At 38.7% G+C, this 16289-nt stretch overlaps 1 pseudogene across 1 annotated transcript; it reads right to left on the bottom strand.

Annotated features, from left to right (window-relative positions):
* Window positions 1-14462: 14462 nt before the first annotated feature.
* On the bottom strand, window positions 14463-15743 carry LOC308533325 (insulin-like growth factor 2 mRNA-binding protein 1; annotated as a pseudogene). The gene has a single exon. The product of its transcript is annotated as an insulin-like growth factor 2 mRNA-binding protein 1 (transcript).
* Window positions 15744-16289: the final 546 nt, after the last annotated feature.

Genomic DNA, 16289 nt, shown 5'->3' with positions numbered 1-16289 from the left:
AGATCTTAAATGTTCTCACCACAAAAAAGGAATGGTAATTCTATGATGTAGTCAAGGTGTTGGCTAATGCTATGGTGGTATACATTTTGCAATATATTAAGGTATCAGATTAACACATATACCTCAAACTCACACAATATTATATGTCAATTATATCTCAATAAATATAGGAAAAAAGAATCACTTTTTATTCTTAAATATAAGTAATCCAATTGTGCTACTATAGAAAAACGTATTATTTAATTAAATATTATATTAAAATGTTTCAAACATATAAATAAAAAACAATTATTTTTATAAAAAACTAAGTTGAATATTTTAGACAGTCTCAATAAAGTTCAGTCAATAAAAAAGTTGAGGAAGAAATATGAAAATCTGAAAAGATTCTGCCTTTGAATTTCTATGGAAACTTCTTAAATTCTAGCTCTGCTTTAATGAAGCCAAAACCAGATATCAGATACAATTAATTATGTGCATGGAATATATGTCAGAAATTATAGTTTCTGTCATTTTTATTAATCTGAGTTTGAAACAATTTAACTATGGGGAATTTTTAAGACACTTTGACTTGACCATATATATGACATACTGAGCTTATGATCCTATCCTTCTTTGTTTATACCACAAGGAACCTGCTTAAGTCAAATTTAAAAAAAATAGGAAAGATTAAAAGGCATGTTATAATTAATTCCTCTATATTAAGCTTTGTAGCTTTTTCACTTGTACTTTATAAACTATATAGTTTCATATATTTACTGTTCTTGTTAGTATTAGCTCCCACACACTTGGAAATACGTGCTTGTGGCTTCTTTTTTAATGGCTAAGCAAATTCAGGAAGTTTTAATGTAGTAGCACAGCTCCAAATAGAACATTTAACTAGTTTTTAGAGGAATAAGTAATTATAATTCACTTCAATATATTGTTAAATGTTGAAATTGGCATCAGCAAGATAAAAACATTGAATGTTTTCTAACATGATAACATACCTGCATGTCATTGGGATTGACAGCGATCTTTGCCATTGTTTCTCCCTGTCCTCTGGGCTGTGACAGAAGTGGCTCATGTTTGTGTTCCCTGTTTTGTGAGAACACTTCACACATCCCCACCCAGTTCTAAAGGATTACTGAGTCGAAGAAGAATACAGTCATATCTTTTTTTTTTTTTAATGTCACATAAGTTCAGGAGATTTTTTTTGGCATTTTGGAAACTGCAGTCTAGAGCACAACTGTTTTAAAATGTCATTCTTATTCTAGATGAGAGAATCTGACACTTCTTACTTCTAAGGCAGCTGTTAATATGTTACAAGTGTCTTCTCAATCATTACTGAATTGGAAGCAAGTATTCGATCTACAGATCATGGTTCTTCAGGAAGTATATTTTTGTCAGGTGATATTTTTTCTCTTAGTGTGTGTGTGAGAGAGAGAGAGAGAGAGGAGGGGGAGCTTAGCTTTAATATATGATTTATTTTCTGTTTTATCACAAAAAGGAAATCCATTTATTGGCTTGTTCTCCCTCTCTTCCTCTCCTCTTCCCTCTCTACTACCAATGTGCCAAAGGTTATATCAAACATTTTGACATGCAGCGTTCAAATGCTTTCATAGTCAGAAGTCATGGGGTGTTTTGGTTTGCTAGGGCTGCCGTAACAACATACCACAGACTTGGTGACTAAAACATCATACATTTGTTTTCTCACAGTTTTCAAGGCTACAAGTCCAAGATTAAGACAGGCAGGTGTGGTTTCTCCTGAAGCATCTCTGTTTGGCTTATAGACAGCCTTTTTCTCCCTGTGTGCCTCTGTGTGTGCACATCCTTGCTGTCTCTTTTGATGTCCAACTTTCTTCTCCTTACAGAAACCCTACCCGTGGTTGGCAAACTGCGGCTCGCGAGCCACATGTGGCTCTTTGGCCCCTTGAGTGTGGCTCTTCCTAAGCCTTAGGAGTACCCTAATTAAGTCAATAACAATGTACCTACCTATATAGTTTAAGTTTAAAAAATTTGGCTCTCAAAAGAAATTTCAATCGTTGTACTGTTGATATTTGGCTCTGTTGACTAATGAGTTTGCCGACCACTGCCCTAGTCATATTAAATTAGGGTTCACCCTAACAGCCTCGTGTTAAATTAATTACCTCTTTAAAGGCCCTATCTTCACAAACTGTCACAGGTTGAGGTACTGGGTGTAGGGATTCAACATATGCATTTTGGGGAGACACAATTTAGCCTATAACATGGGGATTGCAAGCTATTTCCCAAAATAAGTTTAGGGAACCTTCTAAAATTTAACATTTTTTATAGTTATAATGGGAGAGTTTAGCTATTGCTATAAGCAGCCACATTGCAAACCCTAAATAAGGAGGTAAGAATTTGAGGATTACTCAAAAGTGTGTCAGGTAGAATCCCAGGAGAGTGTCACTCTATTAGCAAATGTAAATCTGTAGCATAGTAAATGATATTGTACCCCATCTGATTAAAAAAAAAAAAAAAGTCTTGGCAGAAGATGGTTTTCACAGGAGCTAGAGAAAAGCAGCCAAAAGGGTAAGGCCTCAATGTTAAAATTCCCAGCAATGCCTTGTGCTGAGATCAGGGTGGGAAGACCCTCAAACACTCTGGATCAGTGGTTCTCAACCTTCTGGACCTTTAAAACAGTTCCTCATGTTGTGACCCCCAACCATAAAATTATTTTCGTTGCTACTTCATAACTGTTTTGCTACTGTTATGAATAGTAATGTAAATATCTGATATGCAGGAGGGTCTTAGGCGACCCCTGTGAAAGGGTCGTTCGACTGCCAAATGGGTCACGACCCACAGGTTGAGAACCGCTGCTCCAGATGCTACCAAGATATTTTTTCTGTGGGTCTGACTGAAGCCAGTTGGATTGCAATGTCATTGTTTTCCTTTACTCCGATTCCACTTTTGTCAAGAGTGATTCATTTTGAGATTCAACTTCTCCCATGCTGCAACAATGAGAATCTCACGGACAGCAAACATAAATATTCCAGTTCCAGGGAAAGAGTGTCCCCAGTTGTAAATGAATAGACGGACTTTCTGGTTTGTTCAGCAATCTAACATGAGCTCCCAGACAGTCCTGCTTAAGCTGGCTGCCCATCTCTCTGGAAACTTCCCCAGTGTGCTTGTGACTTTAAATTAACTTCAGCATGCTATTTCATAAATACTGTTGTCTTTTTCTTCCTATCCAGTGAAAAAATTTACATCATTAGTCAATACATTCAGAAATTTCCCTAGCTCTTTGTAATGTATTTTTCTTTGAAACATCTTGTCCAATCTTTATCTTTAATTGAATAGCTCTTTATGTGAATTTTTTTTTTTTTTCAAACTGTAAAACACTATATTCAGCCTAGTCAAACTTGTTCTTACTTCAGGAACTTGAGATCTACTTTAGATCGTTTCATAACTTGTTTTACACTTTTCAGATCAAATAACAACACCTCAGAGGCCTTCTCTGACTAACCTTGCTAAAATGGCCTCTCACCACCAGCCTTGGTCACTACTGTATAGAAAAAAGTACTTAGGGCCAGTGAATATGTCTTTCCTAAACAAAATCAAGGAGTCAGTGAATCAATTTTTGGATCCTGCAGAATATTTGAAGAATGAAAGTGACAATACAGACTTTTAAGTTAACACATATCCATACATTTTCAGGTTTTAAGTAAATATTTGCTAAAAATTATCTATATATATAAAAGGCTAAGTGACGTTCAACTGGTAACTATGATATGCACTGACCACCAGGGGGGAGACGCTCAATGAACAGGCATGGGAACATGGAACGGACTGATGAATCTCAGAGGGAAGGGAGGAAGGGGGAGGGCAGGAAGAGATTAACTAAAGATCTTATATGCATACTAGAGGCCCAGTGCACAGATTCATGCACCGGTGGGGTTCCTTGGTCTGGCCTGCGGGGATCAGTTTGAAACTGTCAGTCCAACATCCCCTGAGGGGTCCAGGATTGCAAGAGGGCACAGGCCAGGCCAAGGGACCCCACTGATGCATGCACCGTGCCTCTAGTGCAGCCGTGGGCAAACTACGACCCGCGGGCCGGAACCAGCCAGTTTGAAATGAATAAAACTAAAAAAAAAAAAGACTGTGCCCTTTTATGTAATGATGTTTACTTTGAATTTATATTAGTTCACACAAACACTCCATCCATGCTTTTGTGCCGGCCCTCCGGTCCAGTTTAAGAACCCATTGTGACCCTCGAGTCAAAAAGTTTGCCCACCCCTGCTCTAGTGTATAGTAGCTGTCTGTGTTCCTATGATATGTATGAGTTCATTCTGTCTTCCATTTGAGAATAATTGATTCTTAGCTTCCAAGTGATCCACCTGTAAATAATTTATTTCAGTGATTCTCCAAGAGTGGTCATCAAGAAAATTATTAGAAATGCAAATTTTGGGCCCACCCCAGAACAGCTATATCAGAAACTCTGGTGGTGCAATCCAGTCATCTGTATTTTAAAAGAACCTTCCAGTGACTCATTTGTGAGCCACCTAATCAAAAGTCTAAATCAATACTTATAGCTATTTGAATTAAAATAGTAGCATTGCTATTTGAATATACTTGGGCTTCTTCAATCATTTTAGAACCTACTGGTATAACCATAGAAAATCAATCTTATTTCACTCTGATTTATAATTCCACCCACAGGCTTGGCATCTCAAAATTATCCAAGTGCCCTATACCTAATTTCTCAGCTAAAAGTCAATGTAGACTTGGGTTCATTTCCTAATTCATGGATGAAAAGCTATTTCCCATTACATTTCTTTGGTATAGGACAGGAAAAAAAAATGAACAGGAAATGACAATAACCCAGCACCAATTAATCAACCTTGCTGTCATTTCTGAAATATCATTTTCACAAATATGTGATTTCAGAGCTTTGGTAGAGGGCACAGGGATGATTTGGTAAGCTCCAAAAAAAAGACTGTCAAATGTCAGGGAACATAGTTTCTTTCCGAATCATGACATATTTATGCCCTGAATAAGTGTTTGAAATTCAGATAATATGTCACTATTTTTTGTGGCATAAAGATAACAGAATTATAAGAGAAGAACTTCATTGTTTTTACAATTTGACAAAAAATATGGGTCTGTTTTGAAAAGGGAAAAGCAGTCGCATGTATCACTGAGGAAGCAGGAGCCAATGATTACCCTCCTGCCTTTTATCTCCACCTGTGGTGAACTCACTTGTGCTGTTCTTGCCCTACAAACGGAACTGCAATCTCCAATGCAATTACTACCTAACCTTTGCAAGCTGCCTGTATCATCAAAACCTTTCTTTTCAGGAACATACTGGGCTTAAAGATGATAGTTACTGATACACTGAAGTACCTCTTTCTAGTTCAGGCAGACGTTCTCGTCTCTTAAGTACAGATGATTCTTTTCTTGTTTTCATTATTATTTTTTTTTTACTATACCTTAATCTAAATAAGTAAGAATTAAAATGTCTGTGATTGAAATCACTTGGGAATGAAGTTGAGGAGCATGTACATAAATATAAAAATAATTACTAATAACTTCATTATGTAAATAAATAAATATATATATATATATGTGTGTATATATATATATATACACACACATACACATACTAGTATATATGTTGAATGTAGGTACACATAAATATATAATACTCTTCAAATAATGAAACTAAAGCCCAAGTATGGTAGAGAGACAGAATTTATGACAAAAATGAAATTTAAAATAAGTATTTTACAAAATTAGAATGTAAATATTCTTTGAGACCACTTTGTGTATACCCCAATTCACTTAACTATAATTATTGAGAATTGCATTTTTCACTATTTTTAAGTGCTCAGATTTGAAAAATACTCAAAAGAAAAAACAATTTTGTGATCACTATTTCATGGCCATTATAGATAGTTCCACATTCAATTCAGATTTTCCTCCATATAATTGTATAATGTTAGCTAGTATAAAAATCTGATTCACTTTTCAATAACTTCTCAAATACATATAACTAAAATATGAAGTTATCGGGAAGAGAAACATAAACAATATACTAGTACACATGTGTTTAAAGAGGTAATACAGTTTTAAATTTTTTTAAATATTTTTATTGATTTCAGAGAAGAAGGCAGAAGGAGAGAGAGATAGAAAAATCAATGATGAGAGAGAATCATTGATAAGCTGCCTCCAGCATCCCTCCCCCTCCCTCCCCGCCACTGGGGATAGAGCCCACAACCCTGGCATGTATCCTGACCACCCTGACCGGGAATCGAACCCTGACCTTCTGGTTCATAGGTTGACGCTCAAACACTGAGGAATGCTGGCTGGGCAAGGTAATAAATACTTTTAATACCTTATGAACAAGGAATACAAAAGCCTTGTTAATTTAAAACAAAAACAGGAAGGGAGGGGAGGGTGAGTGGGGAAAGATCAACCAATGAACTTGTATGCATATATGCATAACCTGTGGACACAGAAAATGGTGAGGGCCTGAGAGGAATGGCAACAAGCTAGAAGAGGTTAATGGAGGGAAAAGGAGGACCAATGCAATACTTTAAACAATAAAGATGGGGGGGGAAACAGTAAGTTTTCTTATAAAATGAATATGAAATATATTTATGCCAGGGACATAAAAATAGAAAATTTAGATACTATGGAGATTTTATTTATGTTAATTCTTCCAATCCATGAACACAGTATATTCTTCCGTTTGTGTTTTACTCTTTTTCTTTTTTCAGTGTCCTGTAGTTTCCTCCCTTCCTTCCTTCCTTTCTTTCTTTCTTTCTTTCTTTCTTTCTTTCTTTCTTTCTTTCTTTCTTTCTTCTTTCTTTCTTTCTTATTTTTTTCTGTTAATCCTTACCCAAGGGTATTTTTCCATTGATTTTTAGGGGTAGTGGAAGAGAGAAGGAAAGACAGAGAGAAACATCAATGTGAGAAACACATTGATTGGTTGCCTCTTGCACAAGCCCCAACCAGGGCCAGGGCCTGGGAGGAGCCTGCCACCAAGTATGTGCCCTTGACCAGAATCAAACCCAGGACCCTTAGGTTCGCAGACTGATGCTCTACCCACTGAGGCAAACTGGTTAGGGCTGTCCTGTAGTATTCTGAGTACAGATCTTTTACTGCCTTGGTTAAGTTTGTTCCAGGTATCTATTGTTTTTTGTTGCAATAGTAAATAGGATTGTTTTGGGTTGCTTTTTTTTCTTTTTTTTAGTTTCTATTTCTGAGTTCATTATTGGTGTATAAAAGTGCCATCCATTTCTGGATATTAACTTTGTATCCTGCTACTTTGTCAAATTCATTTATTAAATCTAAGTAGTTTTTTGTTGGAGTCTTTAGGGTTTTCTGTTTACAATATCATGCCATCTGCAAGTAATGACAGCCTTACTCCCTCCTTTCCAGTTTGGACGCCTTTTATTTTTTTTCATCTTGTCTGATTGCGGTGGCTAGGATTTCCAGTACTAGGTTGAATAAGAGTGGTGAAAGCAGACATCCCTGTCTTGTTCCTATTCCAAAGTGAAATGGTTTTAGTTTTTGCCCATCAAGCATGATGTTGACTATAGGTTTGTCATATATGGCATTTGTTATGTTGAGGTGTAATCCCTTTATTCCCACTTTGCTAAGAGTTTTTTTTTTATCAAAAATGGATGCTGGATTTTGTCAAATGCTTTTTCTGTATATATTGATATTAGAGACCCGGTGCATGAAATTCATGCACGAGTGGGGTCCCTAGGCCTGGCCGGCGATCAGGGCTGATCAGGTTCCCCGCCTCCCCGCCTGCCTCCTCCTTCCCTTGCCGCCCATGCACTGCCACCATGTGGTCCCCCACCTCTCCAACTCCCCGCTCCTCCTTCCCTCAACTCCTCTGTCCACCACCACCAACCCTGGTTCCCTGTCCCAGCCCAGGGCCTGGCCCCAATTGGGCATTCGGGACCTACCAAGCAGGGGTCGGGGGGACCCAGGAGGTTGGCCACTGGTCCTGAGGAGGGAGCTGGCCTTCAGACCCCCTGGGAAAGGGGCTGTGTTCTCTGTCCCAGCCAGGGTGCCCGGCCCCAATCAGGTGATCTGGGCCTGCTGGCCGTGGTGAGGAACTGGGAGGTTGGCCAGGAGGCCCCATTGATGATCAAGGCCTGAGGGATGGGGGAAGCTCTTGCATTGAGCATCTGCCCCCTGGTGGTCAGTGTGCATATAGCAACCGGTTGTTCCAGTTGATCCAGTCATTCCATCATAATGGTTGCTTAGGTTTTTATATATATATAGATGATCATGTGAATTTTATCTTTCATTTTGTTTATGTGATATATCACATTTAGTAATTTACAAATACTGTACCAATCTTGCTTCTCTGGGATAAATCCCATTTGGTCATGGTGAATAATCTGTTTCATATATTGCTGGATTTAATTTGCTAATATTTTGTTGAGGATTTTGACATCTATGTTTATCAGATATTAGCGTATAATTTTATCTTGTTGTAGCATCTGTATCTGGTTTGGGGATTAGGATAATGCTTGCCTCATAAAAAGAGTTTGGAAGTCTTCATTCCTCTTGAATTTTTTGAAATAGTAAAACTCCCCTGTGAAACCATTCAGGTATGGGACTTTTAATTTCTGGGAGTTTTTTGATCACTGATTCAATTTCATTTGTTGTTATTGGTCTAATCAGAGTTTCTGATTCTTCGGGAGTCAGTTTTGCCAGATTTTATGTTTTGGGGAATTTGTCCATTTCACCCATATTGTCCAATTTGTTGGCATATAGTTGTTTGTAATATTTTCTTATGATCTTTTGTATTCTTGTGGTGTTAGCTGTTACCTCACCTTTTTCATTTCTGATTTTATTTGTTTATATTCTCTCTTCTTTTTTCTTGATGAGTCTGGCTAGCTATTCATCAATCTTGTTTATCTTTTCAAAGTACCAGCCCAAACAGTCTATAGATTGAAGCAATCCCTATTAAAATACCAACAGCATATCTCACAGATCTAGAACAAATACTCCAAAAATTAACATGGAACCAAAAAAAAAAAAAAATACCCAAATATCCACAGCAATCTTGAGAAAGAGGAACAAAGTAGGAGGGATCACAATACCTGATATCAAATTATACTACAAAACCATTGTAATCAAAACAGTCTGGTACTGGCATAAGAACAGGCACATAGATCAATGGAACAGAACAGAGAACCCAGAAATCAACCCAAGCCATTATGCTCAATTACTATTTAAAAAAGGAGGCAAGAGCATAAAATTAAATCAAGACAGTCTCTTCAATAAATTCTGTTGGGAAAATTGGAAAGGTACATGCAAAAAAAAAAAGATAAATAACTAGACCACCAACATACACTATAGACAAGAATAAATTTAAAATGGATAAAAGACTTAAATGTAAGTAGTGAAACCCTAAATATCCTAGAAGAAATCATAGGCAGCCAAATTTCAGACATTTCTCATAGCAATATATTTGCTGATGCATCTCCTAGGGGAAGGGAAGCAAAAGAGAAAATAAATGGGACTTCATCAAAATGAAAAGCTCTGTAAGCAAAAGAAACCATCAAAAAATGAAAAGGGAGCCCACTGTATGATAGAACATATTTGGCAATGAAACAGCTGATAAAGGGGTTAATTTAAAAAGAACTAATACAACTCAACAAAAGGAAGACAATCCAATTTAAAAATGGGTGAAGGACCTAAGTAGATACTTCTCCAAGGAGGGCATACAGTGTCCAAGAGATCTATGAAAAAATTCTCAAAGTCATTGGTCAGAGAGATGCAAATTAAAAGGACAATGAGCTATCACCTCGCATCTGTCAGAATGGCTACCATCAACAAATGAACAGATGACAAGTGCTTGCAAGGTTGTTGAGAAAAGGGAACCCTGTACTCTGCTGGTGGGAATGCAGATTATTGCAGCCATTATGGAAAACAGTATAGAGTTTCCTCCAAAAAATTAAAAATGGAATTGCCATAGATCCAGCAATCCCAGTTCTAGGAATATATCCCATGAATTCTGAAACACAAATCAGAAAACAATACATGTACTCCTACTTCATAGCAGCACTATTTACAGTAGCTTAGATCTCGAAACAGCCCAAGTGCCCATCAGTAGATGAATGAATAAAGATGTGATACCCTTACTCAGTGGGATACTGTGCTAAAGAAGGATCTCTTACCCTTTGAGACAGCACAGGGGACCTGGAGAGTGTTATGTAAACGAAATAAGCCAGTTAGAGAAAGACATGTATTACATGACCTTACTCATATGAAAAATCTAAAAAACAAAATAAACTGATGAACAAAATAGATCCAGAGACATAGAAACAAGGAACAAACAAATAAATCTCAGAAGGAAAGGGAGGTGGGGTCCAGGAAGAGATTAACAAAATAATGTATATGCATATATGCATAATCCATGGACACAGATAATAGTGGGTGAAGTCCTAGGGATGGGGAGGTGGGTGGAGGGTGGAGAGGGTCAATAGGTAAAAAAGGGGGACATCTGTAATACTTTAAACAATAAAGATACATTTTAAAAAAGAAGAAACCCTAAAAAAAAAAAAAGAAAATTTAGGATTTGTTTACATTGCGGCAGACCAAGATGACATTGAAGTTTAAATTAGAAATTGAGGTTTTTGCATTTTTTCTTTCTTTTTTTTTGCTGTTTTATGTTTAAAATACCTCAAATCTTGGGAAATATGAGTCAAGAGGCAGCAGGGAGGATGTACATAAATCTGTTTTCAAGAAAACTAGTTTGCATCATACTTACTGCTGTTTCATTGTGGAAAAGATTCTATGTATGGAAACAAATATACTCAAATATTAAGTTGCAGAACAAAAGAGAAAAGTTAGTTATCTGAATTTTTTAAAATAAAAATATTGTAAGAATAAGTTATAATGAAGCAGGTCTCAGTCAGGTAATGGCTGTTTTGCTATCAGTTATATATGTTACCCATTGATTTGCCTAATTTAATTTAGATCAATACTTCTATTAGTTTCTAATACTTATAATTATTGATTACATATAATGAAAACATTTAATTTCCAGCTCTATTCTTTTCATCATGTATAATAATTATTTTCACATGACTTTTAAAAATGAAATTCGTTATCCATCCATAGATTCCAAAATATGAAGCCCTGGGAATTCAGCAGTAAAATAAAGTTCCTGCAAGTATTAGAAGACCTACATTCTTGTAAGGGTGAGGGGAAGGTAGCAAACAAAATTAAGCAAATAGGCATAACGTTTGTTAGGAAGTGATGAGGTCTAAGCATAAAAAAGGATAAAGGGAAAGAGAATGACATGAATTGGAAGAAAGTGCTCTCTTATAACCAGGGAAGATTTCTTTCAGGTAACATTTACATGCGTCCTGAAAAAGGGGATTGAGCCAGCCAAATGGACACGTGGGGCAGTAATGTATAAGGCAGAAGAAATAGCAAATGCAAACATCTTGAGGCAGAAACATGAACATCCTTTTGGAAGAAAATGAGTGGAGGATTCTGACTAGAATTAAGTGATCAAGCAAGAGCTGGTAGAGGGAGAGAAAGGTTAGAAGGTGAAGTCAGAAGGGTAGATGGGTTGATAGGCAGCTCATGCCAAGTCATGCAGGCTCTCATAAGCATTTCCAATTTTATTCCAGGTGATAGGGGAAGTCATTAGAAAGGGTTTTTTGTTTTGTTTTGTTTGGGTTTTGGGGGGTGTTGTTTTTTGTTTTTTTTTTTTTATTTCTCATAATGTTCCTCTCCTCTCCTGAGCCCCCTGCCTGCATTATTCCCTCTCCATCTTGCCCATTCATTACATTACAGCCTCTGGGACAGTTAGATTTCTTTGACTTCAGTGTCTTCCCAATCCCCACTTTCTCTTTCTCTACAAACTTAAGCTCCATAAATAACTTCTTTGATTATGTTATTTTCTCATCAAAACTTAATAAAAACAAAAACAGTAATGATAGCCATAATTTATAGTGTTGCACCCATTATCCATTTTTTTAAATGAAATTTATTGGGGTAACATTACAGAGTTTCAGCTGTACAATTTCATAACACACCATCTGTATATTGCATTTTGTGCTCACCATTGAACGTCAAGTCTCTTTCCATCACCGTATATTTGACTTCAGTTACCTTCTCTATCCTCTCTTCAATTCCCTTCCCTTCTGTTAACCACCATACTGTGTCTCTGTCATTGAGTTTATTTGTTGTTCATTTGTTTACCTTCTGCTTTATATCCCACATGTGTGAAATAATATAGTTGTTTCCTTTTCCATCTGACTTACTTCACTTAGCATGATATTCTTAAGATCCATCCATGTTTTTGCAAATTACAATATTTAATCCTTTTTTATGGCTGGGCAGTATTTCACTTTATATATGTACCATATCTTTATCTAATCATCCATTGTGAATAATGCTGCAATGGACATAGGGGTATATACCTCTTCACAAAGGTTTTCAAAATTTCCAGGTATCTATATAGATAAAAGGCTAATATACTAAGTGTCCCTCCTACTGTCCAACCGGTCACTATGACGTGTACTAACCACCAGGGGCAACTGCCAACACATGAGCTGCCGAATGGCAGTGACTTGGCAGCAGCGGTTCTTGGGTGACGCACCCAGAAACCAGAGAGGTGGGAGCCCGATTCCTCACCGGGCTGCGTGATTCCACCTTCGGCTGTGGGTTATGTTGCTGCTGGGGCACTGTCAGCCCGAATCTGGTTTACTGCACACTTGTGTTGGCGTTCCACACCCTGTACGACAGCAACTTTGCAGAGTGCCCTTTCAAACTCCAGGACACCTTGGGGAATGTTGGAGAGCAAGTTTCCCCAATCCCCGCAGGCCAGGCCGAGTGACCCCACCTGCCAGAGGGACCCCACTCATTCTACAGATGCCAGGGAGGAACCGCAGGAGGCTGGTTCCAGGGTGTGTCTGGCCCTTCTTGTCCAGCCCCACCCCACTGGCCACTTTCTAATTAATTTCCTCTCAATGTGCACAAATTCATTCACCAGGTCACTAGTGTATCCAGAAGAGAGATTATAGAATCATATGGTAGCTCTATTCTTAATTTTTAAAGGAATTTTCATAGTGGCTGTACTAATTTAACATTTCCAGCAGCAATGAATGAGGGTTCCTTTATCTCAACCTCTCCAGCACTTGTGATTACTTATCGTGTTGAGAATAGTATTCTAACAGGTGTGAGGTGGTATTCATTGTGTTTTTGATTTTCATTCTCCTAGTAGCTAGTGAAGTTTAGCATATTTTCATATATCTATTGCTCATTTGTATGTCTTCTTGGAAAAAGTGTCTATTCAGCTCTGCTCATTTTTAAATTGTGCTGTCCATTTTTTTTGTTATTGAGTTGTACATGTTTTTTTTTATATTTTGGATATTACCCCCTTGTTAGAGGTATTTGGGGCAAATTTCTTCTTCCATTCCATTCATTGACTTTTTGGGTTTTTTTTAATAGTTAATTTTGCTGGGCAGGAGCTTTTTAGTTTGATGTAATCTCACCCGTTATCTAATTTAATTAGATTTTTCACATTAACCCTATGAGGAAAAAATCACTATTATACCCACTTTACAGATGAAGAAATGGTGGCTTAGAGAAGTTGAGGGTATTGACTTAAGTGTATATAGCTAGGTAGCAGTGGAGACATTGCTAATCAAATGAAACTTACTTAGCAAAATGGTTAAGGTCTCCAATGTGAAGCATAACTTTGAGCTACACTGACCTGGCTTCATGTGTCATCTCCATCATTTATTAAATTTGGGTCTGAGGCAAGGTACCTAACCTTTGACTCAGTGAACTTATCTGTAGAATGATAATCATAATAATACTGTCCTCAAAATTAAAATGTGAGAATGCACACAAAGCACTTTACAGAGATCTTACTACATCATGTACACTTAACAAATATTAGTTGTCATCATTACCTTAATATTAACATGTCCATTGAATAATGCATCAGAACATAAAGGGATATTTCCATAGAAATTTAAATATTTTAATTATTATAGTACTATACTCGGGGTACTGTTTGATCACAACCTAGGTAAAACTATGCCTTACTAATATTATCACTATACCAATAACATCTGTGAGCATTTAAAAACAAAAAATTATTCGCACTATTTTTTTTTCATGTTTTAAAAACCTGAAGGAAATTTTATTTCTCTTCCCACTGGGATCTGGCCCACCCTCTCGGTGGGACCTGAAGAACTTACTTAAACAATCTATATTTAAAAGCACTCTGAGCTAGAATTTCCATGGTGACACCCTGAGGGGTGGGCAGTGTTGGGCCAATTGATTGGGTGTTTGGGGCAGAGAGATCAGGGTTCCTCACTGATCAGGTTGCTCAAACAAGTGGGCAAACCTGATCGACATCCTGGCCCAAGTGTCCCTGATCCCCGCTCATTCTCAGGCCTGCTGGGGAGAACGCGCTCTCGATTTCAGCCTGTTGTCCTGGAGTTGATGTGCTGGGAAGGGGCGGGTCACCTCCTCCGCGCCTGGGCCGGGTTACTCTGTCCCTCTTGGTGCAGCTGTTTAACTTGGGCCAGGATGTCTCGGATCTTGCTCTGAGCCATCTGGCTGCCTAGAAATGCCCGCTGATGTTAACGATGACCTGATCATTCTCATCAGGGCTCTGGTCTCTTGGCACCACCACTTCAGCTGCTGTCAAATTCTGCAACTCATTCACCATTTTGCCACCTTTGCCAATAACCCGGCCGGCTGCCTACGCTGGTACCCGGATATAGGTTTCCAGCTTTACTCCCTCCTTGGGACCAAAGAAATTCTCCTCCTTGAGTTTCCCATAAATTCTTCCCTGAGCCCTGAATTGGGCCTCTGGGGGTCCAGTGATGAACTTTGGAGTCAGGAGCTTCTGGAGGAGCAATCTTGATGGAGGCGCTGGCGAAACGGGAGAGCTGTTTGATGTGCTGCCCCTTCTTGCCGACGGTAGCGCCCCTTGCTGGGCAGGGATGAAGACCTGCACCATCTCCTGCTCCAGAGCCTGCAAAAGGGAGCTATAGAGAGCAGCTCCCGTGACACTGCTGGGAGGTGGCGGGACTGCACTGGACGAGGCTGGGAAAAGACCCACGGCAGCCAAGTTCAGGCCGGGATGAGATGAGACTGCAGACTCATGGCAGCCCCGTCATTCTCACAGGCCTCCCCAACATTCTTCATGATCTCCTGCTCGGTGCTGCAGCAGTTCTCGATGGCTCCCTTCACGGTGATGGTCCTCTCGGGGTTAGAGCGGGTGAGGGCCTGCAGCGAGGAGATGGTGATTTTCGTCTCCGTGTCCTGCTCCACCTTCTTCAGGTCGCGTCCCTCCTTGCCAATGAGACGCCCCACGAAGTTATTTTGGGCCAGGATCTTCAGGGGAACCTCGTCAGCCTTGGACTGGGTCTGTTCTGTGATATGTCGGTTGGTGGCGCCCTCCTTGCCGATGATGGAGCCCACATACTGGGTGGGCACCAGGAGCCGCAGGGGGATGTCCGCTTGCTGCTGCTTGGCAGGGGCCCCGGCTGCCACAGGCGAGCCCTGTCGAGGCTGACCCCGGGAGCCAAAGCCCCCTCGGCGCCCATTCTCAGGACCCTGTGCTAGCTGCTCGTCGGGAATATAGGAGACCTTCAAGGCATGGTTCTCCAGCTGGTGGCCATTCAGCTTCATGATGGCTCTTGTTCACAGTTCTCTACTGTTCCATACTGAGCAAGCAGGCTGTCCAGGACTTCCCATCGCAGCAGGGGTGGCATATTTAGGATCTGAATTTTCTGACTCCTGAAATTAGAGGGAACAGGATTAGTGACCGTTTGGAACCTTCATACTATTTTTAAATGTATATATTTTCTTGTTAATTATAATTTTTTAAAAATCTAAATAAAGCTGAGAATTTTCTTCTTTGGCCAGTTTCCCCTGAAGAATAATTTTTTATTTTATTTTATTTTATTTTTTTACCATTAAAGAATAAGACTTTGGCATATGCTGGCTATCAGACAGATCAGCAGATGGAGAGTAGTTACAATGAGAGTGATGAATGCTAAGTTATTATAATAATTTACAACTTTTCATGTTATTCAAATGTTTTACTCATTCTAAAAATTTAACTGACTGAAGAGTAGAATATGTCATTGTTAATAGTGTTGTTTTTTTCCAATGTAGTAATATGTCTGATGATGGCAGCTTCTATTAGGAAAAATAAATGGCATTTCTGAAGTTTGAAAATAGTGTTGTTTGGCTAGGTTTTTAATATACTCCTGATGTGTAGCACTATTAATTAGCATAATTTCAGTCCTCTTTGTAGACCTGTTCTTGGCTTATCT

The sequence above is a fragment of the Myotis nattereri genome, assembly GCF_964212035.1.
Source record: "Myotis nattereri genome assembly, chromosome: 1".
In the NCBI taxonomy this organism is placed as follows: domain Eukaryota; kingdom Metazoa; phylum Chordata; class Mammalia; order Chiroptera; family Vespertilionidae; genus Myotis; species Myotis nattereri.
This window is presented reverse-complemented; position numbering and strand designations above follow the sequence as displayed.